The 24,764-nt window shown below is 47.4% G+C and overlaps 1 long non-coding RNA gene across 1 annotated transcript in view; it reads left to right on the forward strand.

The window, feature by feature from the left end:
* The window catches only part of LOC143842718 (uncharacterized), a 66,298-nt gene that overhangs the window by 24,657 nt on the left and 16,877 nt on the right, over nucleotides 1-24,764 (forward strand). The window contains exon 2 of the long non-coding RNA XR_013233323.1: nucleotides 22,315-22,415. This is a non-coding gene — a long non-coding RNA (uncharacterized LOC143842718). The remainder of the gene's footprint in view (nucleotides 1-22,314; nucleotides 22,416-24,764) is intronic.

Here is a 24,764-nt window from a genome sequence, read left to right on the forward strand (position 1 = left end):
GAATGGCAGCCTTAAATTCCCTTTTTCTCACTGACCAGGCCTATGATGCGGGTTTACTGCAATCTACCCTTTTCTCATGGAGCCTTGCCTCTCATTACCAAGCACTCTGGCAAAGCAGCACTTTGGCTATGCCAGTCACATCCAGCCCCCCATCTGTCCAGGGATCACGTACCAGCTACCTGTTATGAATGTGAATCACATCAGCCAGTCGGCTGCCTGCTGCACTGAACTGATTCATGCCGGAGTCTCAATGCAAATAATGCAGAGCGAAGGCCAGGAAATAACAGCATCCTATCTGTATCCTACGGATGCGAGCTTCTCCCTCCATTTGCATAGACCTACATGGATCCTTCTGTCTCAAGGATGATGGCTTGGAATATACCAGAAATAGCCAGGAAAGGAGGTGTTGCAGGAAAAAGTTGGGAAGCGGCTTCAGTGCCATGACACTATTCACCCTAGAGTGGCCAGTTCTGGGCTGGGGAATGCCATCAAGGCTGGATTATCTACTCTGACTGGCAGCAGCTCTCCAGGGGCTCAGGCAGAGGTCTTTATAACCGGTCCTTATAACCGGAAATGCTGATGATTGAACCTGGAACAGTCAGCATGTCAAGCAGATATTCTACCGCTGAGCCATTGTAGCGGAAAAAGCTTGAGTCTAGGGGCAACTTTAAGACCAACAAAGTTTTCTTCAAGGTATAGGATTTCATTTTAAAGGTTCCCTGATGTAGTCCAGGGCTCTCCTTTGGGGTGCCCATGAGTATCAGGGCAGCAGGGTTGCCAACTCCAGGTTCAGGAACAACTGGAGATTTGATGGTGAAACATAGGGAAATGGTGTTTAGGGAGGGGAAGGACATTGATGGGGGATCAAGCCATGCAGTCTACCTAGCATGAATGAGTGCATGAATGGTGAAACAAACATGAAATGTATGTAGTTCGGAGATCACTTGATATTCCCAGAGATTTACACCCACCAACTGGAGGTTGGCAAGCCAACATACCACCCACTAGTACTTTCTTAGCTGCCCACCAAGCTTTTAAGGAAATGGGTGGGGGCATTGTAAGGCAGAGCTTGTTATTGGTGGACTTCATTCAAGTGGAAGGGTTTTCCCCTGGAAGATCAGGAGGACTGGTGCACTCTTAGGATTTCCTTATGCAGTATGTGATTCCACTCCCACTTTCTTCCCAAGAAGTGTGAGGAGGGGTGTGGTTAATTCAGCTTCACCCCCTGTGGCTATTTAAAGGCTGTGCCTTGAATCCCTATCTCAGCTAGGTATTGGGTGACCAGCCCATGATGTGTTGGACACTATTTTCAAGTCTGTAAAGAGCAGCAGGGCCAACCTGCCTACAGACAGCTGCCTGTAAGGGTGACCAGCAGAGCCATCTCTACCCCATGACTAGGACAGAAGCTGATCTGGAATGGATTAAGGGTGAATGGGTCTGAATGACAGAGAAAGACGGGGAGAAGAGTGTGTTTGTGATCAAGGCTGCCTCAATTATAAAGCTTTGGAGAGCTGGTGCAGATGACAGAACCATTCACTGGCTGAGTTGTCTGCAATTCTGTAGGACGTCATCAACCCTGGAGGGGTTGTGGTTCAGTGGCTGAGCATGATGTAAAACTTTACAATTATCATTATTAAATTGCACCTTGTTCTCATTTGCCCATTTTTCCATTGTGTTCAGATCTCGTTGAACTCTGTATCTGTATTCTGGAGTATTTGCCAGTCCTCCCAATTTGGTGTCATCTGCAAACTTAATGAGTAGTCATAGAATCATAGAGTTGGAAGGGGCCATACAGGCCATCTATTCCAACCCCCTGCTCAACGCAGGATCAGCCCAAAGCATCTTAAAGCATCCAAGAAAAGTGTGTATCCAACCTTTGTTTGAAGACTGCCAGTGAGGGGGAGCTCACCACCTCCTTAGGCAGCCTATCCCACTGCTGAACTACTCTGGTTGTGAAAATTTTTCCTGATATCTAGCCTATATCGTGGTACTTGTAGTTTAAACCCATAACTTGTGTTCAGATCTCGTTGAACTCTGTCTCTATCTTCTGGAATATTTGCCAGTCCTCCCAATTTGGTGTCATCTGCAAACTTGATGAGTAGTCCCTCCACCCCCTCATCTAGATCATTAATAAATATGTTAAAAAGTACCGGTCTGAGCACTGAACCCTATGGTACCCCGCTACTCACCTCCCTCCAGTCTGATGAAACACCATTGAGAACAACTCTTTGAGTACGGTTCTCTAACCAATTCCCTATCCACCTACCTAATTATCTGAAAATCCAGATTGCAGCCCTTCAATTTATCCATCAGAACATCATGGGAATGTTTTTAGTAAATCAAAAGCTTTACTAAAATCCAAATAAACGACATCAAACGAATTTCCACGATCCAGCAAACTTGTTACTTGGTCAAAGAGGGAAACCAGGTTGGTCTGACAGGACCTGTTGGAGACAAATCCATGCTGACTTCCTTGGATCACCAAATTGTCCTCCAGATGTTTGCAGATCGCTCCTTTTAATATCTGCTCCCTTATCTTCCCCACAACAGAGGTCAGACTCACTGGTCTGTAGTTTCCCGGGTCATCCTTCCTCCCTTTTTTGAAGATTGGAATAACGTTTGCTCTCTTCCAGTCCTCCGGGACATCTCCAGTCCTTAAAGAGGTCCCGAGGATGATGGACAAGGGCTGTGCAAGTTCTCTGGAAAGTTCTTTGAGCTCTCTCAAGTGCATTTCATCCGGCCCAGGAGATTTGAACTCATCCAGTGCAGAAGAGCCTCTTGTGGCGCAGAGTGGTAAGGCAGCCACCTGAAAGCTTTGCCCATGAGGTTGGGAGTTCAATCCCAGCATCCGGCTCAAGATTGACTCAGCCTTCCATCCTTCCGAGGTCGGTAAAATGAGTACCCAGCTTGCTGGGGGGTAAACGGTAATGACTGGGGAAGGCACTGGCAAACCACCCCGTATTGAGTCTGCCATGAAAACGCTAGAGGGCATCACCCCAAGGGTCAGACATGACTCGGTGCTTGCACAGGGGATACCTTTACCTTTACTAGTGCAGCTAAATGCCTCTCGCCAACCTCTCTGTCTATGTCAACCTGCCACTCAGACACTATCTCTTGGCTACAGCCATCTCTAGATGTGCCTAAACCCTTTGACCTGTGGGGAAAAACAGATGTAAAATAGGCACTAAGCCTTTCTGCTTTCTCTGCATCCTCCATTAGAGTTTGTCCATCCGCACCCAACAGTGGGCCTATTGCCCACTAACAATATTTCCTTTGCTAGCTGGTTTTTCATTTCTTTTCTTCAACTTTTTTGTAAACGCTTTATATGTAACAATAATAATAAAAAAGCAATTCCTGGACACTGATTGGGTATGGCATTGTACACAGCTGTGGTCCAACACCAAAGCTGTGCCCTGGCAGAAGGCAGTCCAGATCAAAGAAGGCAGCCCCAGATTCTGTGTCTGCCCCAAGAGGAATGCAATGGCTGTTTGGAATTGTTCCAGCCTCCCATTTCTTTGCAGAGGGTTATCATAAACATTAAGGTGTATCCACTGATACACAAATATCATTTGCCGGATATCGAATATTGATGGTCTGCCACAAGAAGCCACAGGCAGGGGTTGTGCAAGACAATTGGAAAATGCTTTGAGACACCTGAGGCCTGCTGGGTCACTGCGGCCCATTCCCAGTTCTCTCAGACCTCTCACAGCCCCACATACCTCACAGGTTGACTATTGTGGAGAGACGAATGGAAAAGGTGTTTGTAAACTGAAAAGAAGGAACAGGGTGGACACCTGTGTACTGTGACTACCCCATGTGTATTAGGGCAGAGGGGCATTTCGGTGAATGTGGCCTAATTCACACAAGAAGGGAAATGACGCAGAACTGGGAGGAATTGGTTGCCATGTAATCTTCCCCTAGGAAGAGTCTCCAGTCTGATTTTCCCTTCACATATCTAAGGACATGGCTCTGGAAAGCTCATCTGTAACCACTATGCCAAAATTCCCAAAGGTCAGTCCTGTCCCACACTCAACGGACATTCCACACCACAGGTTCTTGACACCCATATCTCCACAACATACCCTCATTTGCCACCATGCCACCACAACCTCCCACACAACACACACATTCAATCCCATGCCCTTACAGACTAGACTTCCCACTTCCAAGCTCTAGCACCCGTTGTATTCTAATTTGCTTAATAATGTGGTGTAACTGGGAATCAAGTCTGTTTTCATGCAGTTTCATGCAGTTTCATCCACCAGTGACTGGGAAACAGAGGGAACATCACCATTGATTGGAGACTCTGAAGACTCTCATGGCTAGATTCAGTCTTCATGAAAGCTGTGTCCAGACTGTTACATATCCTCACACCAGTTGTCATAGGACACAAACATTAGCTGTGCTGGATTGGTCTTGGGTAGAATCTGTACTCACATTTTTTTCCACTGTAAATCTTGCCGAATTCTGGTTGATTTGTACCCATATCTACAGCCTTCCTTTTCCCATATATTAAACACATTGCCCTTCTGCATTTGCACTGTCTCAATTTTTGGTCTCCTTCCTGCTTGAGGGGGAAGGTCGGGTAAAGCTCCAGCCAGCATTGAAGGAGCACAAGGCTGGAGAGTGCTTTGTTTCCTACCTTTTGACTCACGAGTCTACAGCCAGAGCAAGCCAGGGGGGGGAGCAAATGGAGCAGAAGGCTGCTTGTTTATCATTCTTTTCCTGCAGGAGCATGGGGGAGGGGTGGGAAGGCAGAAGCCTCACAGAAAATGAGGAGGGGAAGTAAATCCAAGAAACAAATCTCTGCTTATAGAAGTGTGGGCTTTTGGACTGCAGTCAGATTAAAACAGATCCGAAAATGAGGGCAAAAATAAGTCTTGCGAGGAAATGGAAACCAGGAAGTCTTTGAACTGATGCCCTGACCAATCAGCAACAGATTGCTTTGTTACGTCAGTATTGGAGGCACCAGGAAGGAAGTTAATCTGGCAAAACACAGAAATTAATCTGGCAAAACGCAGAACATCTATACAATACTGGAGCTCTTGGAGCAGTTTCCTCAAATGTAGTGAGTTTTATCTGCTCCTAGATATCGTGGGGGAAAGTTAGTGTCACCACAGATCAATCATAGACTTTGCAGAGGGAAAATTTAAAGCACTAATTGTCAAAATAGAAATTGGACATGTAGATGATTCTTAATTTCGGGTGACTGGGGATAAAAAAGCCCAGTGCAGATTCAACCCTGTTTAACACTATTAAGCAAAAGGGTGGGTTGTTGGGGTTTTTTGCTAGACTTTTCTTTCCTCCCTGTAGCCTCTGCTAGGCATGAAGACCATCCTCTGAGATCATTTCCCCCCCTCATATGAAAAAAAAACGTTGAGAATCACTGGGAAAAGGCAAACCTGCACAGGAAAGCTCCTCTTTCGTTGAAAGCAGCAGCTCCTAAGATTATCACCAGTTTCTTCTTCATGTTACTCAGACACCTTCTTGTGTTGAGAAGGAATTTCTCCTGGCTTTACTAATGGCTTGTTTCTGACAACCAGGGACTTGGATTGGAAGGTGTGCTTTGTCTGCTTCTCTCAGTGTTGCCTTAAACCAAAAGAGAGGGGCTTTTGGGGAGGGATTTGTTTGTGCATATAAATGTTCAGCTTTTATTTGGCCTAACAAAGAGTTTTCTCAATGTTGCCGTGTTGCTAAGATGCCGGTCCTTTGAATTCCATTTTTTAAAAGACAAAGATGCTCAAACATCTGGTTATCTTCTATAGCTGTCTCCAGTGACCAGGAAAATGAGATAAATAAATTGTGTGGGAGGGGGAGAGGTGGAGCAGCATACTATCTGCATATTGTTTTCTCTTACCTTCCTCTTAAACATTTCAGATTATTTCCTCTCTTTTAAATGTGCTTGGAATACAGGAAGAATCTAGGTATTTTGCTTCTTGCCTGCTCATGCTGATCCTCAGGTGATTCTCCTACCTTAAACAGCAATGTGCTTAATCTGGGCAACCATGCCCCCTGTTAGCAGAGTAAGTAAGGTAGTGAGGTTGCACACCCTGATTTAAGAGTAGGTGAAGGTTTATTCAGGAATTGCCATACTTAATAGTGCAGAGAAGAGACAGAGATAGGAGCTGACTACATGCCTAACTAAGAGGGAGAGAGAGACTGAATGTGTGGCTTCCGAGAAGAAGCAGGAAATTGCCCCTAAGAGTAGCAATCTGGAGACAGACGAGGAAAGACACTTAACAGGCGAGACCGTCCTGACCTCACTATCCTCTCTAAGACCGTCTTCTTCCTGCCCCCTGCAGAGTCTTCTTCTCGTCTTCCTTGTACACCAGACATTGTCTATTCCAACACCTCTTCAACAGGAGCCAACTCTCCATACAGATGGAGGTCTCAGCCAGTGGACAATCAGAGCAGCAGCTGAAGGTTGCCAGGTCCAGAATGGGACATATAGATAGGAATGAATTTTGACTGGTTTGTATTTTGCAAAGCAATGTTCCTGAACCTCCATAAACTTCCAGAAATATTGATGCAGTTCATGACAATTTGTCACTCTGCTTGAAAAATAGCAGAGCTCAACTGTTTGTTAAATGGCTTCCAGTTACATAAACCTCTGCTTTCCACTCCCTGCAAGAAACTGTGGTGAGCAGAATGCAATGGTTTAAAGTCTAATTAATTCACAAAGCGGCTGAAATTATGGTTTGTTGTTCTGTGACTAACAACAAATCACCAGGGAATTGCTGATTGCCATTGTGGGATGGTAGGTAAATTTCCTTTGGGACAACTAGATTCTGGAGATTTTTGGTGGTGGAGGATCATGTGGGCATGAAATTCGGGGTCACTGTGGATGGGCAGGTAGTTGTAAGTTCCTGGATTGTGCAGGGGTTGGACTAGATGACCCTTGAGGTCCCTTCCAACTCTATGATACCATAATCCTGAAAGCAGTTCATGCCCATTCCTAGTAGCAAACAGTCGGAGATTTCAGGGGGTGGAACCTGAGGAGGGTGGGGTTTGGGGAGGGGAGGGACTTCAATGGGGTATTCCTAGGTCTGGTTTGGGAGTTGCTAGGTCTTGTATATTCTCCAACCTCCAAAAAGGACATTTACTCTAGGTGAACTGATCTTTGTAAACTGGAGGTCACTTAAAATATGAAACCAGGAAGTTCTCTGTCACCACGTGGTGATTGGAAATGCTTTTTCTGCACCAGGTCCTTTTGTGGGGGAGGGAGCTGTGCTTGGTGTAGAGAGCCAGCTTGGTGTGGTGTTTGAGAGTGTGGACCTCTAATCTGGCGAGCCGGGTTTGATTCCGCACTCCCCCACATGCAGCCAGCTGGGTGACCTTGGGCTCCCCACGACACTGATAAAACTGTTGTGACCATGTAGTGATATCAGGGCCCTCTCAGCCTTTCCTCCCTCACCTCCCCTGTGGTAGGGAGAGGAAAGGCAAGACAAATGTAAGCCGCTTTGAGACTCCTTCGGGTGGAGAAAAGTGGCATAAGAGAACCAACTCTTCTTTCAATGAAAGAACTTAGATGGCAGCTCAGTTCTCCTTGACCCCCCCCCTCCATAGTTCGGACCCTATTTCTGTCCTATGTAGGACTGCCAACCACCAGGTGAGGCCTGGTGATCTTTCAGGGGGTAGCAACTGATCTTCAAACAACAGAGATTAGCTCCCCTGGATGTTTACGGCTTGGACACTGTTGCTCCGGGCTGCAGCCTGCTGGTGGGGCCCGGGGAAATTGCCCCTCCTCCTCTTCATGCTCCCACATAGGAGAGCATTTCGCTCAGTGCACAACATCCGCCCTGGATCTGACATGGGAGCCAGGGCAGTGAGGTTCTGCCATGCTACAGAGTGGTGTGGACCTGTTTTTTACATTTTTAATGTAGTATTGTGGTCCACCAGAATACTGTGTTCTTTATAAAAAATTAATGCCTCAAGCGGCTCCCGCCTGAGGCATCTTTTGCCCCTTTCAAGACACCATAGTCAGGGGAGGAGCCAGGCTGGATACCCAAATTAGGCCCCATTGTTGCCTGGGGCAAAAAAGGTAATGCAAATATATCCACGTTCCTTTTCTACATTCCCTTGATATGGGTCATCAGAGGGCTTGTTGGATGACACCCTGGATGGCCCCAACTCACCACCAACATTTAGTGGAACTGTAAATTTGCCCCGCCACCTGACAAGTGATAAGGCAGGGCAAATTCCCGGTGCAGAAATGGTCCTGGAGAAAATGGCTCCTTTGGGCAGTAAACCCTATGGCATTGGAGGTGGCATTGATTCTGGAGCCCATCCTGGGTCTTTACTACACCGTTCATCAGCCCGTTCCCCATTCTGCAATGGACATTCTGCTGACGTCCAGACGCCCACTCGCTGCCGAACCAGTCTCTCAGGGTTCTTCTGAGGATAATTGGCTCCAAGATATGGGAGGGCGTGGTGATCCTAGTTTGGGAGTCTTTCTCCTTCAGGACTCTCCCTGTACCATCGATTCCAGAGGTTGATTGTGTCGGTCTAGGGTGGGAGTTGGTTGAGAACATGGCTATCTGGGTGGTGTATCACTTCAACTCCAGATTCCCTGCTAGGCCTGCTGGAGGCAGTAGCCACTTAGATGTTGCAGTACCCCAAACTTTTAATTTTGTGGGACTTCAATGTCCATGTGGATTTGCTGTCCTCAAGATATGGCCTGGACCTAGTGTCGGCCATGGCAACACTAGGGTTCTCGCAATTTGTTGCTGGTCGCACCCATGAGGTGGCCACACCCTCAATTTAATCTTTGGCACAGGAGTGGAGGTAGATCTGGTGGCAGGTAGATCTCTCTGCCCTCATCTCAAACAGGCTCCATGGTAATCCCAGGAGCTTCAGGAGAGGAAGAGGTAAGTGAGACAGCTAGAGCAAATGTGGAGGAAGACTTGCAACTTGGTGGCAAGGACATCTTATTGCACACTTATGAAGGTGTATGAGATTGCAGTGAAAAGGGTGAAGTGTGATTTCTTTGCCACAGAAATTGTGTCTGTGAGTTCTTGCCCATCACAATTATTTAGGGTAATTAGATCTCTTACCGCCCTTAAGGAGGGGTGCCAAAATTTTAGGAAATTGGATTTATGCTGTGAGGCATTAAGAAGAAGAAGAAGAAGGGGCTTTACGCACCGGGATCTTTGTTGCAAATTGGTCACTGAATGAAAAACCGCCATTTAAAATAGTGGAATTCGTCGTTATGCATACCTGCCTTTGGAGTGGAATCCAGTTGCGTTTTGTAGCGTTTCCCACAGCTTCCGGTCTCGGCAGAAATTGCTAGAAAGGAAGCGCTATTGCCAAGCTCGTCCCGCCCCTGGCCGTCAAGCAGCCAATGGGCAGCCGTTAGCATGCTCCCAAACAGCCCCTTTCCCTTTAAGAAAGGTTTTTTTTTTTTTTTAAACAGACCCATTGTAACGAATCTGTGTAGATTCGTTGCAACGGAGAGACCCATCCAGCTGCCTAATGTGAGCTGTCGTTTGATCGTATTATCGTTGCCACGCTGCCTCGAGTGAAAAAAAAAATCCCCCCCCTCTCACGGGCCCGATTTTCGGCTGAATTAATGTGTAAAAAATAAAGGGACTTTATTTCAGCAAACGGGCTTTTCTGTGGTTTGTGCTTAGTGACTAAAGGTGAAGGACTGAAGCCAGGGAAGCCTCTAAACAGAAAGAGGCTCGCTGGTGCGTTTATCCCCGCTCGCTCGGAGAAAAAAAAATGGCGATCGCTTCGCTGGAAGTTTGGAGGACAGGCTCAGGAGGAGGGACTTTGAAGAAACCGCAACAATGTTAACGCACAGGTCTTTTTCGCTAGTGTTGCAGATTGGTTGCAAGAGTGTAGCGCTTTCTGGAGGGTGAATCCACTTTTTGGGATTCCCCTGAAAGCGCTACAAGGAAGCGCTTTTTGCAGATTGGTTTCAGGTGTGTGGCAGATTGTCTACGACGTCGTGCGTTATGGCAAATCAATAGCGTTTCCAATTGGCAACCATTGTGCGATTTTGAAGGCGTGCAAAAAGCCCCGAAGTGTTGGTTCTTATATGCCGCTTTTCCCTACCCGAAGGAGGCTCAAAGCGGCTTACAGTCGCCTTCCCTTTCCTCTCCTCACAACAGACACCCGGTGAGGTGGGTGAGGCTGAGAGAGCGCTGATATCACTGCTCGGTCAGAACAGTTTTATCAGTGCCGTGGCGAGCCCAAGGTCACCCAGCTGGCTGCATGTGGGGGAGTGCAGAATCGGACCCAGCATGCCAGATTAGAAGTCCGCACTCCTAACCACTACACCAAACTGGCTCTCCCGCCTCTGTCAATTGGGTACCTATGTCGGCTCTTATATGCTGATTTTCTCTATCCGAAGGAGTCTCAAAGTGGCTTACAGTTGCCTTCCCTTTCCTCTCCCTACAATACACACCCTATGAGGGAGGTGAGGCTGAGAGAGCCCTGATATTCCTGCTCAGTCAGAACAGCTTTCTCATTGCTGTGGCGAGCCCAAGGTCACCCAGCTGGTTGCATGTGGGGGAGCGCAGAATCGAACCTGGCATGCCAGATTAGAAGTCCGGACTCCTAACCACTACACCAAACTGGCTCTCTTAACAAGCTGTTTTGCAGATAAAGTCTTGTCGCAGTGCTGGGACGTACCTGCCACAGTTGATACAGAATGTGATCTGGAAGTTCTGTGGCCTTCACAGGGGATATTGTTCAATGGCTTCAGACAGCTCTCATTAACCAAAGTGGACAAACTGCTGGGTTTGGTGAGGGCAACCACTTGCCCCTGAGATCCCCGTCCATTTTGGCTGCTCACACTGGGCGACCAACAAATAGGAGGCCCCTTAAGGGAGATTGTTAAGTTCTCCATGCGGAGCTCAAGGAGGCAGTGGTATGCCCTTTTCTGGGGGGGGGGGGAACATCACTGGACACGCAGGACTTTGCCAACTACTGCCCGGTTTCGCATCTTTCATTCCTGGGAAAGGTTCTTGAGCGGGCTGCAGCAGACCAGCTCCTAGGATTTTTGGAGGAAACTTTGGCCTTAGATCCATACCAGTCTGGCTTCCATCTTGTCCACAGGGTGGAGATCATGCTGGTCAACCTGATGGATGATATCTGATGTCAACTGGATTGGGGCAGTTAAGTTTTCCTCCTACTCTGTCAGCCGCTTTTAGTGTAGTCGACCATAAGCTCTTGGCCCACTGACTTGCTGGGTCCAGAATTAGGGGGACTGTGCTGAAATGGCTGTTCTCGTTTTTCTGGAACTGGACCCAGAGGATGGCAGTGGGGGAGAAGCTATCTGACCCCTTTGTGCTCCCATATGGAGTACCTCAGGGGGCGATACTCTCCCCTATAATTTTTAACATCTATATGCACCCCCTAGCCCAGCTGGTTAGGGGTTTGGGACTGGGTTGTCACCAATATGCAGATGACACCCAGCTTTATCTCTTGAACAGATGGACAGACCCCCCCCCAGATACATTTGCCAGTTGTTTGGAAGCAGTGGCTGGATTGCTCAGGGAGAGCCTATTGAAACTCAACCCCTCCAAGACAGAGGTCCTGTGGCTTGGTAGAAAGGGGCAGGATCAGAAAGTGTGTCTCCCATGCCAAGATGGGGTGCAATTGAGAGCTGCACCAGTCGTCAGGAACTTGGGAGTGATCTTTGATGCCCCCCTTTCAATGGAGGCTCAGATCATGAAAGTAGCCCAAATGGCATTTTTCCATCTTCGCCAAGTGTGGCTACTAGCACCCTACCTGCCTCAGGAACACTTGGCCACTGTGATCCATGCACCGGTCACTTCCAGATTAGACTTCTTTTCAGCCCTGGCCCCAACCTGATGGGATGGACTTCCAGAAGAGCTCAGGGCCCTGATGGAGCTTGCTGGGTTCCGCAGGGCCTGCAAGATGGGAGTTCTTCCCCCAGGCGCCCGTGGATCCCCCCCCCCCCATATGTATGACCCGCCCAAATGGACAGGATTCTAAGAGCATCCTTGCTGATCTGGCTGGAACAGTTATTGGGTTGAAGAAATTATGCTGTCATCTTTCTCTTGGTGTTATTCTTAGTTCTTGTGTAAGTAAGGGTTTTTATGAGTTTTTATGCTGTATTTTTACTGGTTTTATGTGTAAACTGCCCCGAGACAATCTGTCAACTAAATTCCTGGTTTCGGAAGTACTCCATTTTGCAGGCCCTGCAGAACTGTGGAAGATCCAGGGCCCTGATCTCTTCAGGAAGCTCATTCCCTCAGGTGGGGGCCAGGACAGAGAAAGTTCTGACTCTGGTTGAGATCCTACAAGCTTCCATAGGGCCAGGGAACACTTGCCTTTTGGAAGTGGCATAGCATAGAGCTCTTTTGGGGATGTAGGCAGTGAGGAAGTCTCTCAAGTTAACTGGGCCCAGACCATGTAAGGCCTTAAAGGTGAATACCAAAACCTTAAGCCTGATCCAGAATTCTACTGGGAGCCAGTGGGCTGAATGTGGGACCTCCATGGTGTTTCTGTGAGGACCCTGGCCATGGCATTCGGGATGAGTTGCCGTTTCCGGATCAAGGCTGGTAGGCCTGTGTACAGTGAGTTTCAGAAGTCTAGTCTAGAGGTGACCATCGCATGGATCACTGTGGCTAGGTGATCCGAGGCCAAGTAGGGCACTTGGCATAGATGGTAGAAAACCAGCTATGCTACTCTTGTGACCTGCGCCTCCATAGAGCGGGAGGCATCATGGATCACGCCCAAGTTGCTGCCATAGTGAGGTGTTGATAGCTGCACCCTGTCCAGGTTGGGCAGACATGCTTCCTCACTTGGACCCTTCCTTGGACCCTTCCTGCCCAGCCATAGAACCTCCATTTTTGAAGAGTTGAATTTCAAACGACTCTTCTTGAGCCACCTCGTCACTGCTTCCAGACATTTGGTTAAGGCTACTGGGGGAGAATTGAGGGCGGCCATCCATCAGGAGGAAGAGCTGGGTATCATCTGCATATTGATGACATCCTGGCCCTGACTTCTGGACCAGGTGAGCTAGAGGACACATGAAGACATTAAATAGGATTGGAGAGAGAACTGCTCCCTGTGAGACTCCAAATATGAGCTGGTGGTGGCTTGATAATCTCTCTCATATTGCTACTCTCTGTCCGCAACCCCAGAGAAAGGACATCAGCCATTTGATGGCTGTCCCACATATCCTGAAATCAGCAAGGCAGTGAGCTAAAAGCTGTGTCAAATGTTGCTGAGAGGTCTAAAAGTCCAGCTGGTGGCAGAGGTCTTCCATCAGGGCGACTAGTGCTGTTTCTATCCCATGGCCAGGTCAGAAGCCTGACTGGGATGGGTCTAGGACTTAGGCTTCTTCCAGGAACTCTGTTAATTGGTCTGTGACAGTCTTTTCTACCATTTTGCCCAGAAACACTAAGTGCAAGATTGGTCAGTAGTTATCAGGCTCTCGCGGATCCAGAGATGTTTTTTTCAGCGATGGGTATATCACTGCCTCTTTCAGCCCTTCCGGGAATTCTCCTGTTGAGAGGGAGAGGTTGATTATTTCCAGGAGGGGGACACCTATTCTTATATCAGTTGTTTTTAATAGCCATGATGGGCAGGAGTCTAATGAGCATGTGGTTGGCTGCGCTGTAACCAGCATCCTGTCCACCTCAGTCAGCATGAGTCATCTGAAGGTACACTGAAGTCATCTGAAATTTAGAGGACATGTCTGCTTTTTAAAAATGCCCGTCCACTTTGGGGCTCTTTTTAAAAACCTGGTGAAAATGTCCTCTTTGGCAGTTGGAAGGTTAGGAATATTCCTAGTTAGTAGCAATTCTCAGAGTTTGAAGAGGAGGGATCCTTTAAACAGGATTTCTCAGCATGATCCTTTGTTTTAAGTAGTCATTTGGGAAATATGGTCTCTTTCCTGCTTTCCAAACTATGGTGACCCCAATTGAGAGGAAAGCGTAGGCTGCCCTTTTCACTCCCTCTGAGCCCCGGGGATGGAGCTTAGAATCAAAGCTGCCCCAGCCCCCTTGGCTCCCCTCACTGGGCCACTGAGAGCCAGTTAGGTGTCGTGGTTAGGAGTGCGGACTTCTAATCTGGCATGCCGGGTTCGATTCTGCACTCCCCCACATGCAGCCAGCTGGGTGACCTTGGGCTCGCCACGGCACTGATAGAGCTGTTCTGACCGAGCAGCGATATCTGGGCTCTCTCAGCCTCACCGTCCCCACAGGGTGTCTGTTGTGGGGAGAGGAAAGGGAAGGCGACTGTAAGCCGCTTTGAGCCTCCTTCGGGTAGAGAAAAGCAGCATATAAGAACCAACTCTTCTTCTTGTTCCTTGGAGTTTGATGGAGCCTGCAGAGCTCCATGAAGCAGCAGAGTAAGGTCTGGCTCAGGGATATGCTGATGGACTATGCTACAGTTCGGAAGGCTTGAGTTGCTCACTTTGGAGTGGGTGGAGCCTATGGAGGGCAGGGTTTTTTTGGGGGGGGGGCGAGGCAACTCAATGGTATATAAGGTAGCACTGTATAGGCTGGCAACCCTATTCAAGAGGGAAATGGTGGCTTTTAAAAAAATATGGCCTTGTCCGACTGAGCTTATTATGCTCACACTGCTTTCTTCCGCAGTCAATTTGCTGACCCTTTTAAATCATCCTTTAAAAAAATGTTTTTAACACATTCCCATTTAAGCATGTGCTTTGATTCTGCATTGTTGTTTTTTTGAGCAATTATGCATTCTAAATTGTTAAGTCTGCAACTGTGAGAGTCCATGGACTTTTCTGTGCGAGCACACAGGCTTCTGAATGCCAAAACTACCACCTTTCCCCTTCTGAGGTATACTGTTCCTAGTAGAGAGTGGGCAGGATGGACCACAGCAGACTGCAGGCTCCCATGCAAACTTAAAAACCCCATCATACCATCCCTTCTCCTATGAAGGTTTTTTCTAATCACTGGCGAGCCCAAAATGTGAGCCTCTGCCCATAGCCTGAAGCAGCTCTGCTTTCTCATTCTCCTGCAACCCAGAACCGGCATTTCAGACCCCTGTGCTTTGCCAGCCTGATAAACTTTCAAACAAGCCCCCCACCCCTGGTCACTGATCAGAGATAGAGTTTTGTGGTCTCAGGATCATTCGTGGTAGGCTGTGGGGGAAATGCCATGAGTACCACAGGGCAATTTCTACTAATTTACATAGCAACACAGTTGGCTGGGTTGCCAGCAGGGCACGTGGCATTTCATGTGATTGCTGACAAAAGCAGAGTATCAGCTGCAGGCACTCAAGCTCCCATTGGTAGACAAGGGACTGCAAGCAGAAAAGGAGAGGAGACCAAAAACACACTAACATTTATCCATCAAAAAAGACCGTCCTCAGTGTTGTCACATAAGAAAAATCAGTGCAAAGCTAGTTTCAGATACTGTGCTGAAAAACAAAGTCGATGCTATGAGGAGATGCTGTCATGCATAATCAAAACAAATGATGGGTTTCGCACAGAGAAAATGGTCCCTTTTGCAGAAATAAAAACAACATTGTCTTTTGGAGCAGATTTTTTGCAAGGTTTCTTGCTGTGCATAAGGTGCCCAGGTCACATGTAAAGCAGGGCATCTGATCAGGGTTTTTAAAAATTATTAGTATTATTATTATTTTGCAAAAATAGCAACTGTTAAAAAAAAGTGAGCTAAACTAAATTTCGTGGGCTGTTTCACCAGGTTCCCCTGTCTGAAGCACGCTTTGCCCACTATGATTCCAGTACCATCAGTGAGAAGGGCTGGAAGAGCATTCTGTAATGAACCAGGCTCTAGGGCTACCAACCACCTGCTTCTGCAACCGATTTCTGGTCTACGGTAGTCCGTTCCCCTGGAGAAGGAGCTTTGGAAGGTGGATTCTATAGCATTGTCCCCTGATGAGGTCCCTCCCCTTCCAACCCTGCCCTCTTCCCCCCCCCCCAAATCTCCAGGTCTTTCTCACTCCAGAGCTGGCAACCCTCCCATGAACAGGGAGGTAAGGCAGGAGGCAAAGTTCATCTGCCATCTCTTGGACATTGCATTCTAGTGAACATCTCCCTCCCCCTCATACCTGCACAAAGCAGCCTTATGCTGAACCAAACCCTTGGTCCAACAAGGTCAGTGCTGTCTACGCAGTCTAGCAGCCACTATCAGGATATCAAGCAAAGGTCTTTATGCCATCTGTCTATTTTATCTGGCTGGGAAAGAGGAAGAGAGCTAGCTGTTCTCTGAAGAACCAGAAAACTCTAACAAGCCAATTGTTGGGATTGCAATCATCAAGCAATTGGGTGAAGTCAGCCTTGAAGGGCTGGTGTTAAGCTGTTTAAGCAGCTGAACTGTACCTGTGTGCTGATTAGTGCATAAGTGGTCACAAGTGAGGTTGCAATGGAAAAACCTGGAGTACATGTCCTGGGGATAAGATGGGCTCTTGCCCACTTCCTGTTTTTTCAGAAAAAGCAGATCACTGTGTGTCCTGCAGAAACAAGGATCAGACTCCATTAGGCTCTCTGCTGATGTGTGGCATGTAGTCTGCCTGCAGCCTAGCTACAAGAGGCTTGAAATAAGCTGCTTTTGTAACTACTCTTTAAGCTTTTGTACAGTACTCTGCTCCAGTAAAGAGACTTACTGAAGTCCATATGTATGTGTGTGTGGATGAAACAGGTGTTTCCACTTTTACTGCAAAAGGCGCTGTCCTCTCCACAGGCTTTTCATCTGAATTTCCATGTAATTTTTTTTTCATTTGCAGGTGCATAATAATGTTATTACATTTGAAGACATACACTTTCACACAGAATGGCCACCATTCTACTATTGTAAACACACGTTCCGCTGAAAAGCTTTCAAGTGGGAGGACTGCAACTGCCCCCATAGAAGGAAGGGTCTGTGGATTGATGGGTAAGGCTAGGAGTAGGGCCTCCCCTCCTCCGCAGCTCCCAGAACAAGAGGTCCCCTGCAACTGTTTCCCAAGAAGAAGATGATTTGGTTTCTATGATCCACTTTTCACTGCCTGGAGGGCAGAGCCTCATAGACCACTATTGGTAGAGTTGTGACTTCTAGGTTGGGAGATTCCTAGAGATTTTGGGGTACAGCCTGAAGAGAACAGAGCTTGGGGAAGGGAAGTACCTCGGCATGGTACATTGTCATAGAGTCCACCCTTCAAAGCAGTCATGGAGGTCTCCAGGCCCAATCTGGATGTTGGCAACTCTATACATGTACAGTACAGCCCTGTTTGAATTAATTGATGTACGTGCTAAAGACCCCTTTGTGCTTTCTGTGTTGTTCAAAACTGCAGTACTCTAATCCTGCAGTGGCTTCACCCTCTCCTCTGATGCAGAGGTATCCATTGCTTTGGATTCCACTCTAGTTTGACTAAAAGCAAAGAGCATTGCTTCTGGGCAAGCCTTCTATCAAGAAATCTGTTTATTTCGGCTGGCAGCAGGGAGAGATGTTTTTTCAAGTCACATCCATGCCTCCCACCACCTGTGGCAAGTGGCGTGTTTTGCAACAGAAGAGCACCACATTTGTGGATGAGTGGTGGGGAAATTAATTAAAACTCACTCTGAAAAACAAGTGAGTCCTCCAACTGTCACAGGAATTCTGTGGGTATCATCAAAGACACTAGCTGTTTTAGTGTGTGTGTGTTTAATTGTTGGTTTTAAGAGAACTGCAATGAAATCTCAGAGAAAGGGCGAGTGCATGCATATTATTATTATTTTCTAGGAAAAGTGATTCAGATTCTCTTGGAGTCTGCCCACTGCTCCAAGGCCCCTGGAGTGAGGCAGACATGAACAGCCATCTGTTATTTTTGTCTGCAAAGTGGAGGCTCCTCCCAGCCCCCTCTTCTTCCTCTACATATACCTCCTCTACCCCCCTCCCCATGAATCTTTGATAACAGCCTAGAGATGCCAGGGATGGCTGCCACAAAAAGCAACAGAGGGGACAGCTCCCCCCCACACACACACACATGCATACATCCACACACACACAGAAATGCACACACTTCTCATCCATCCAGCATCTCCAATGGCTACTGCTTCCAACCCGAGGAGTTAGCAAGCTATTTCCATATTGTTAAAAATGGAGTACGCATCTTTTCAATGCTCATATTTAAATCACAGCAAATGAAAGAACCTGGCAAGGAGAGCATGAAAAGGAGGGGAGGGAGCGTGAGAGAGACTGAAGAATCCCTGAGGGAATGTTTCCCACTACTAAAGAGAGGTTCATTCTCTAGAACCATCTGTCAGGATCTCCTTGGAGGTCTTTCTCTCTCTCTTTCTCCCCCCACCCCCCATTCTCTTTCTTTGTTTTCAGTGCACCAACCTCCCCTCACCACAAATATGCATCTCCATAGTAAAAATATTCAGTAAAAAATAATGGAGCACACCAGGCCCTCGGGAACTAATTGCAGGCTACAGTAAATATTAGCCCAGATGGTTTTCTTAAAGGATTAGATGTACTTAAGGGAGAAGGTCTATTACCAGTGATTAGAGAGATGAAACGGATGTGGATTGCGACGCCATGCAGGTCTGAGTATCAAATCGAGGGTACAAATGACATGGGAGTACCACCAGAGGATGCAGCCGAGGCAATTGCAAATCGAGATCCAACCTGAGCAACACCCATTCGGCCTATTCTGCACTGAATTATTTTTCCCGCATTCATTCTTACAGATCTCTGTTCGATTTGGGCCCGGACATAGTGAGTGATCTGCAACAAGCAGTTTCCCCAAACGGAAACAGCCTTCAGTTGCTTTCTCCATCTGCATCTGGGTGGGCTCCCGAACCCAACTGTAGCCCTCCTTAGTGCTTCCCGATCACACCACCCCTCCCCCAGTTTGCGGCGGGCTGCCAGAAAATTTAGTACCCATCGCAGCACTTTAAAGCAACCTTGCGCATATCGGCCTCCCCCCTCCCTCCCCCCTCCCTCCCCCGTGCATAACAAGATGGAAGGGCTGTGGGGAAGAGTGAGCCCTTGAAATGCATGGCTGAGGACAAAGGGGGGGGGGTTGCTAGTGCCACTGAGCTGGAGCTTGGAGGACAGGTCACCAGAAACTTGAGTTTTCATTTAGACAAAGAATATATTATGCCTCAAGCCCCTTAAATAATTTTTTTGAAATCCACAAAAGGCTCCGTAAAATGTATGTTCGGATTAGTGAGCAGAGAGCGGCGCTTCCAGTGCTGCTCACTGGCAACTGAAGAAGGGAGGCGCCCGGATGGAGGGGAGTCGAGGCAAGTGGAGTTGCCCCACCAGCGCCTGCTCGCCGCCACCCCCAGCTCTCCACTCCACCACCATGGTGGCTCATCCCTTACAAGTGCATGACTCCGGCCCCACCTCCTTCTCCTCTGCCGCCGCTACCTCAGTCCCCCTCAGGCACACATAGGAAGGCGAGGAGGGGGAGAGTGGCAGCACCACTACTCAGCCAGCAGCCCCCGGTTGGGAATGAGAAGGGGGACTGGCCCGACCCTGCCTCTGTGCGGCCACGGCTCATGCTGGCTGCCACCGCGAGTGTCGCTCCTTCTATGTGCCGTGCCAGGTCGCGCCACTAGCCCCCACAGGAACTATGGCAAGGAGGCGCTACAAACAAGGGGGAAAGGCCCAGTGCACATCCGCCCACCTGGCGCCCCGCTCCCCCCCAGCCAGCCGCGCAGGAAATGCCTCCCCGGGCTCCCTCCCTTACCCTAACACAGGATGAGCCCAAAGCATCCTAAAGCATCCAAGAAAAGTGTGAATCCGACCTTTGCTTGAAGACTGCCAGTGAGGGGGAGCTCACCACCTCCTTAGGCAGCCTATTCCACTGCTGAACTACTCTGACTGTGAAAAACTTTTTCCTGATATCTAGCCTATATCGTTGTACTTGAAGTTTAAACCCATTACTGTGTGTCCTCTCCTCTGCAGCCAGCAGAAACAGCATCCTGCCCTCCTCCAAGTGACAACCTTTCAAATACTTAAAGAGGGCTATCATGTCCCCTCTCAACCTCCTTTTCTCCAGGCTGAACATTCCCAAGTCCCTCAACCTATCTTCATAGGGCTTGGTCCCTTGGCCAAAGATCATCCTCGTCGCTCTCCTCTGTACCCTTTCAATTTTAACTACGTCCTTCTTGAAGTGAGGCCTCCAGAACTGCACACAGTACTCCAGGTGTGGTCTGACCAGTGCCATATACATTGGGACTATGACATCTTGTGATTTTGATGTGATGCCCCTGTTGATACAGCCCAAAATGGCATTTGCCTTTTTTACCGCTGCATCACACTGCCTGCTCATGTTTAATTTACAATCCACAAGTACCCCAAGGTCTCGTTCACATACAGTGCTACCTAGAAGCGTATCCCCCATCCAGTAGGCATACTTTTCATTTTTCTGGCCCAGATGCAGAACTTTACACCTATCTTTATTAAATTGCATCTTGTTCTCATTTGCCCATTTTTCCATTGTGTTCAGATCTCGTTGAACTCTGTCTCTATCTTCTGGAGTATTTGCTAGTCCTCCCAATTTGGTGTCATCTGCAAACTTGATGAGTAGTCCCTCCACCCCCTCATCTAGATCATTCATAAATATGTTAAAAAGTACCGGGCCGAGCACCAAGCCCTGGGGTACCCCACTACTCACCTCTCTCCAGTCTGATGAAACAGCACTGACAACAACTCTTTGAGTGCGGTTCTCTAACCAATTCCCTATCCACCTAACTATCTGAAAATCCAGATTGCAGTCCTTCAACTTATCCATCAGAACATCATGGGAAACCTTGTCAAAAGCTTTACTAAAATCCAAGTAAATGACATCAACCAAATTTCTACGATCCAGCAAACCTGTTACTTGGTCAAAAAAGGAAACCAGGTTGGTCTGGCAGGACCTGTTGGAGACAAATCCATGCTGACTTCCTTGGATCACCAAATTGTCCTCCAGATGTTTGCAGATCGCTCCCTTTAATATCTGCTCCATTATCTTCCCCACAACAGAGGTCAGACTCACTGGTCTGTAGTTTCCCGGTTCATCCTTCCTCCCTTTTTTGAAGTAATGGCTCCGTAAAATTATGTTCATATTACTGAACAGAGAGCAGAGAGTAGCATAAAACAGCGAATAATGGAATGATATCAGTCTCTCAACAATCCTAAGCAAAGTATCCAAAGGATAGCCCTTTTTTTGAGTCCATAACTCGACCAATCAGCAAGAGAGAACCACACTATGTCAGCATTGGAAACGTGGGGTGGGGGGGGGGAGTGCTGGTTAAACCAAAGCCAAAGACATCTACACTTTAATATATTGGGATCCCGGAGCGCTTTAGTCGGATATTCCGGAAAATAAGCTCTCCCTGACATTCCGGTCGAAAGATAGGGTCAATGCTGGTCGAGGTATGAAGGTTGCAGATGGAAAATTTCCATCGACCAAAATCAAAATGGAATTCGATTTTAGTGCAGACGGGAGGGATTTAATCGATCTGGGATTGCAATAAAAGCTTTGTGCAGATTCATCCTAGTACACATAATTAGGATTAAAAACGACATATTATTAAAATCTTTAATCCAAGAGTACAGCAACCAAGAAGATGTTTCACCTCCAATTCCACAGGATTACATTAATAGTTACACATCTTACATCATAAGAGCTGACACATTTTGACCGTGAGGGCCTTCTTCAGTGGTCACAATTATATTAAACAACTAAATTATAACTTGTTGTTGTTGTTCGGTGTGAAGTCATGTCTGACCCATCGCGACCCCATGGACAATGATCCTCCAGGCCTTCCTGTCCTTGACCATTCTTCTATGACAACCATTGGTGTGCCAGCCGGTGGACAGTAGAGTGACCAGCAGGAGTTTTAAGATACTTGACATTTCTTGAACTATTTCACATACTGGTGGCAGTGGTGATCTGACAAGACCAGTTTATTAACCGCAAGGTACTGTTCTGGTGTGACAATAGTAAAGAAACAAACTTCTACTCTGAGCAGGTCATGTGGCTGTGTCTGGGGGTAGCATCTTATTTCCCTCTAGGCATGTGGTGGGGGTACAGAATGAGATAGTGGACACTATCTTTGCTGGTAGAAATGTTTCAGTGTTTGGTTCCCAGAGCATGACAGGATCCAGAGGCATTCCAAGAAGAGCTTTGGAGGATTAGGGTGAGTGCTATGTGCAGTGTGCAGACATTTTCACCACTCTAAGGGACAGGGTTAACATACTGCTCTACAAATAAAATTATACTTAGACATATAACATTTAGATAATGCAACTCAAGAATAATTATACTGGTAGCAAATGGCCTGAGACTAATTTTGTAAGAAAAGCAAGATCAGCATTCATATTTGTTATTGGCTGGGAAGAACAAACTCAGATCAAGGAACACACAAAGTGGCCTTTCTTCCCTCAGAGCCTGGATGAAGAACAGAAGGCAGACCAAAGTGGTTCTTTGCAACTCAGGACTCTGGTTCAGCAGAGGGTGAGCACCAAAGAGCCAAAGCCCCGCTGCAGGTAGGCTTTTAGAAAAGGTGGAAGCCTTGTCAGTTGCAAGGGTTTGGTGGGAAAGAAGAGCGACAGTGGACAAGTCTGGCCCCTAATCCCTCTCTCAAACAGCCAACAAATGGCATTATTGTCAGGGATGTCAGCCTCCTGTAAGGTCTGCATGACAACTGAGCTCCAAACAGCAGAAATCAATTCCCATTGAGAATATGACTGCCTTTGGATGGTGGACTCTATGGAATTAAAGCAGATCCCCCTCCTGGGAAGAGACTCAAATGAAAATGGAAGACTATAATGTAGAAAAAACACTTCAGAGACTCACTCCTATCTCACATGCATGGCGGTATTCAGCTTGATAACTCCTTAGGATGACCTGATTAACTATCTGGAGTTACCAAAGGATGATCAAACTGTGTTTGTTAATAGATTGGAGACATTGAGGAGAAATCTCCTGAGCCTTGGGACAGCTCCTAAGCTTTGGCCTTTCTGATGATTGATCTACAGTGCCTAGTAACCTGTAGGTACTCTTCTTTAGAGCTCTGTCCTTCCCTCCATTTCCTGAACATTTTCCTTTTCTTTCTTAGTTCCTCTTGAAGTTCTCTGTTCATCCAAATAGGCTTCTTAGAGCTCCTGCAGTGTTTTCGTCTTTCTGGGATAGTCATTGATTGAGCATGCAATAGCTCCTGTTTGAGTAGCGCCCACCCTTCACATGCTCCCTTCCCTTCCAGCATTCTCGTCCATGGTATGACACTCATCATGTCTCTGAGTTTATTCAAGTTTGCCCTATGAAAATCCAAAATCCGCGTCTGGCTACAAGCTTCCTTGGCTCCCCATCTCAAAAGGAATTCTATGAGGACATGGTCACTTCCCCCTAGGGTCCCCACCTCCTTCACCTCATCCACCAACTCTTGCCTGTTGGTCAGTATTAAGTCCAGTATGGCTGAACCTCTTGTGGGTTCATCTACCATTTGATAAATGAAATTGTCAGCCAGGCAGGTCAGAAAGTTGCATGACTGAAGAGATGTCCCGGAGGACAGGAAGAGAGCAAACGTTATTCCAATTTTCTAAAAAGGGTTGAAGGATGATCCGGGAAACTACAGACCAGTGAGTCTGACCTCTGTTGTGGGGAAGATAATGGAGCAGATATTAGAGGGAGTGATCTGCAAACATCTGGTCAAAGGTAAAATAAAATCTCCTCTAAAGTGTCCACAGTCATTTGGGATCAGGCAGGCAAATCACAGTCCCGTTTGTGTTTACCGGAGGTGGAAAATGAGTTGGGTAAGTGGACAGGTGATCAAGCAGCCTTATCCTGATCATACAGGGGTTTGAGCACTTTGTTTTAAGCCAACTATTTACACAAAACATCCTTTTGGGCTTCGGTTACCATATTCAGCATCGCAGAAATCTACCCAGATGTAAATAAAATCCAAAAGAACATAAATCCCCAAAAAGGGGGTGGGGGTACTGTATCATTCTGGTAATTCCCCATAGCAATGTGGAAATGTTGATTTATATTAGAAATGCATCTGTGTTGTGGCATTACAGGATAACAATGCAGAAGTGCCTTTTAAAAAATATTAATTTTGGGGATGGGGGGAGAAAGTCCATGGGGGAATTGCTGTGCTATGATTGGTGACTTGCTGTCATTGACAAGCCAAGGCACGGCGGGGGGGGGGGGGGATTTTGGCTTGTTTTACTTGCATCCTCAACAGGAGGCAAAAAGCCATGATGGGATAGAGGGAAAACATGGGAGATATCTCCCATAAGGAGGGCTGCAAAAGCGAAATTCACCATCCCATGTTTGCAAGCAGGGGGCAACACATGTTTTACTCCTCTGTGCAGAAACAGTCTTTGTTTTGGTTCATGTCCAAAAAATATCTGGTAGACTTTATTCCACTATTATTCACAGTGTCTTAAAACCCCACTAAAACCACATTAAAAGACATAAAACATTACCAACATGGCGGAAGATCAATAAAAAACCCAACTTCCCCCCCACCCACACACACTGCTAGCGGGGTGGAGAAGGAGGTCCCGATGATGTTCACTTCAGATCACGGGAGGGGGGGGAGTGCTAGATCTATCTTGCCAGCCCCGGCCTCAACCATATACCTGGTGGAAGAACTCCGTTTTACAGGCCCTGAGGAACGTTGAGAGATCCCGCAGGGCCCGCAGCTCTCCCAGGAGCTCATTCCACCAGGTTGGGGCCAGGACTGAAAAGGCCCTGGCCCTGGTTGAGGCCAGGCATGCTTCCCTAGGGCCAAGAACGATCAGCAGCGTAGGGCCCTGCAGAAGGCATAGAGCAACAGGCAGTCCCTCAGGTATGTGGGTCCCAATATTTAAGGGCATTACCTTCAATGA

Source organism: Paroedura picta, chromosome 8, assembly GCF_049243985.1.
Source record: "Paroedura picta isolate Pp20150507F chromosome 8, Ppicta_v3.0, whole genome shotgun sequence".
NCBI lineage: Eukaryota > Metazoa > Chordata > Lepidosauria > Squamata > Gekkonidae > Paroedura > Paroedura picta.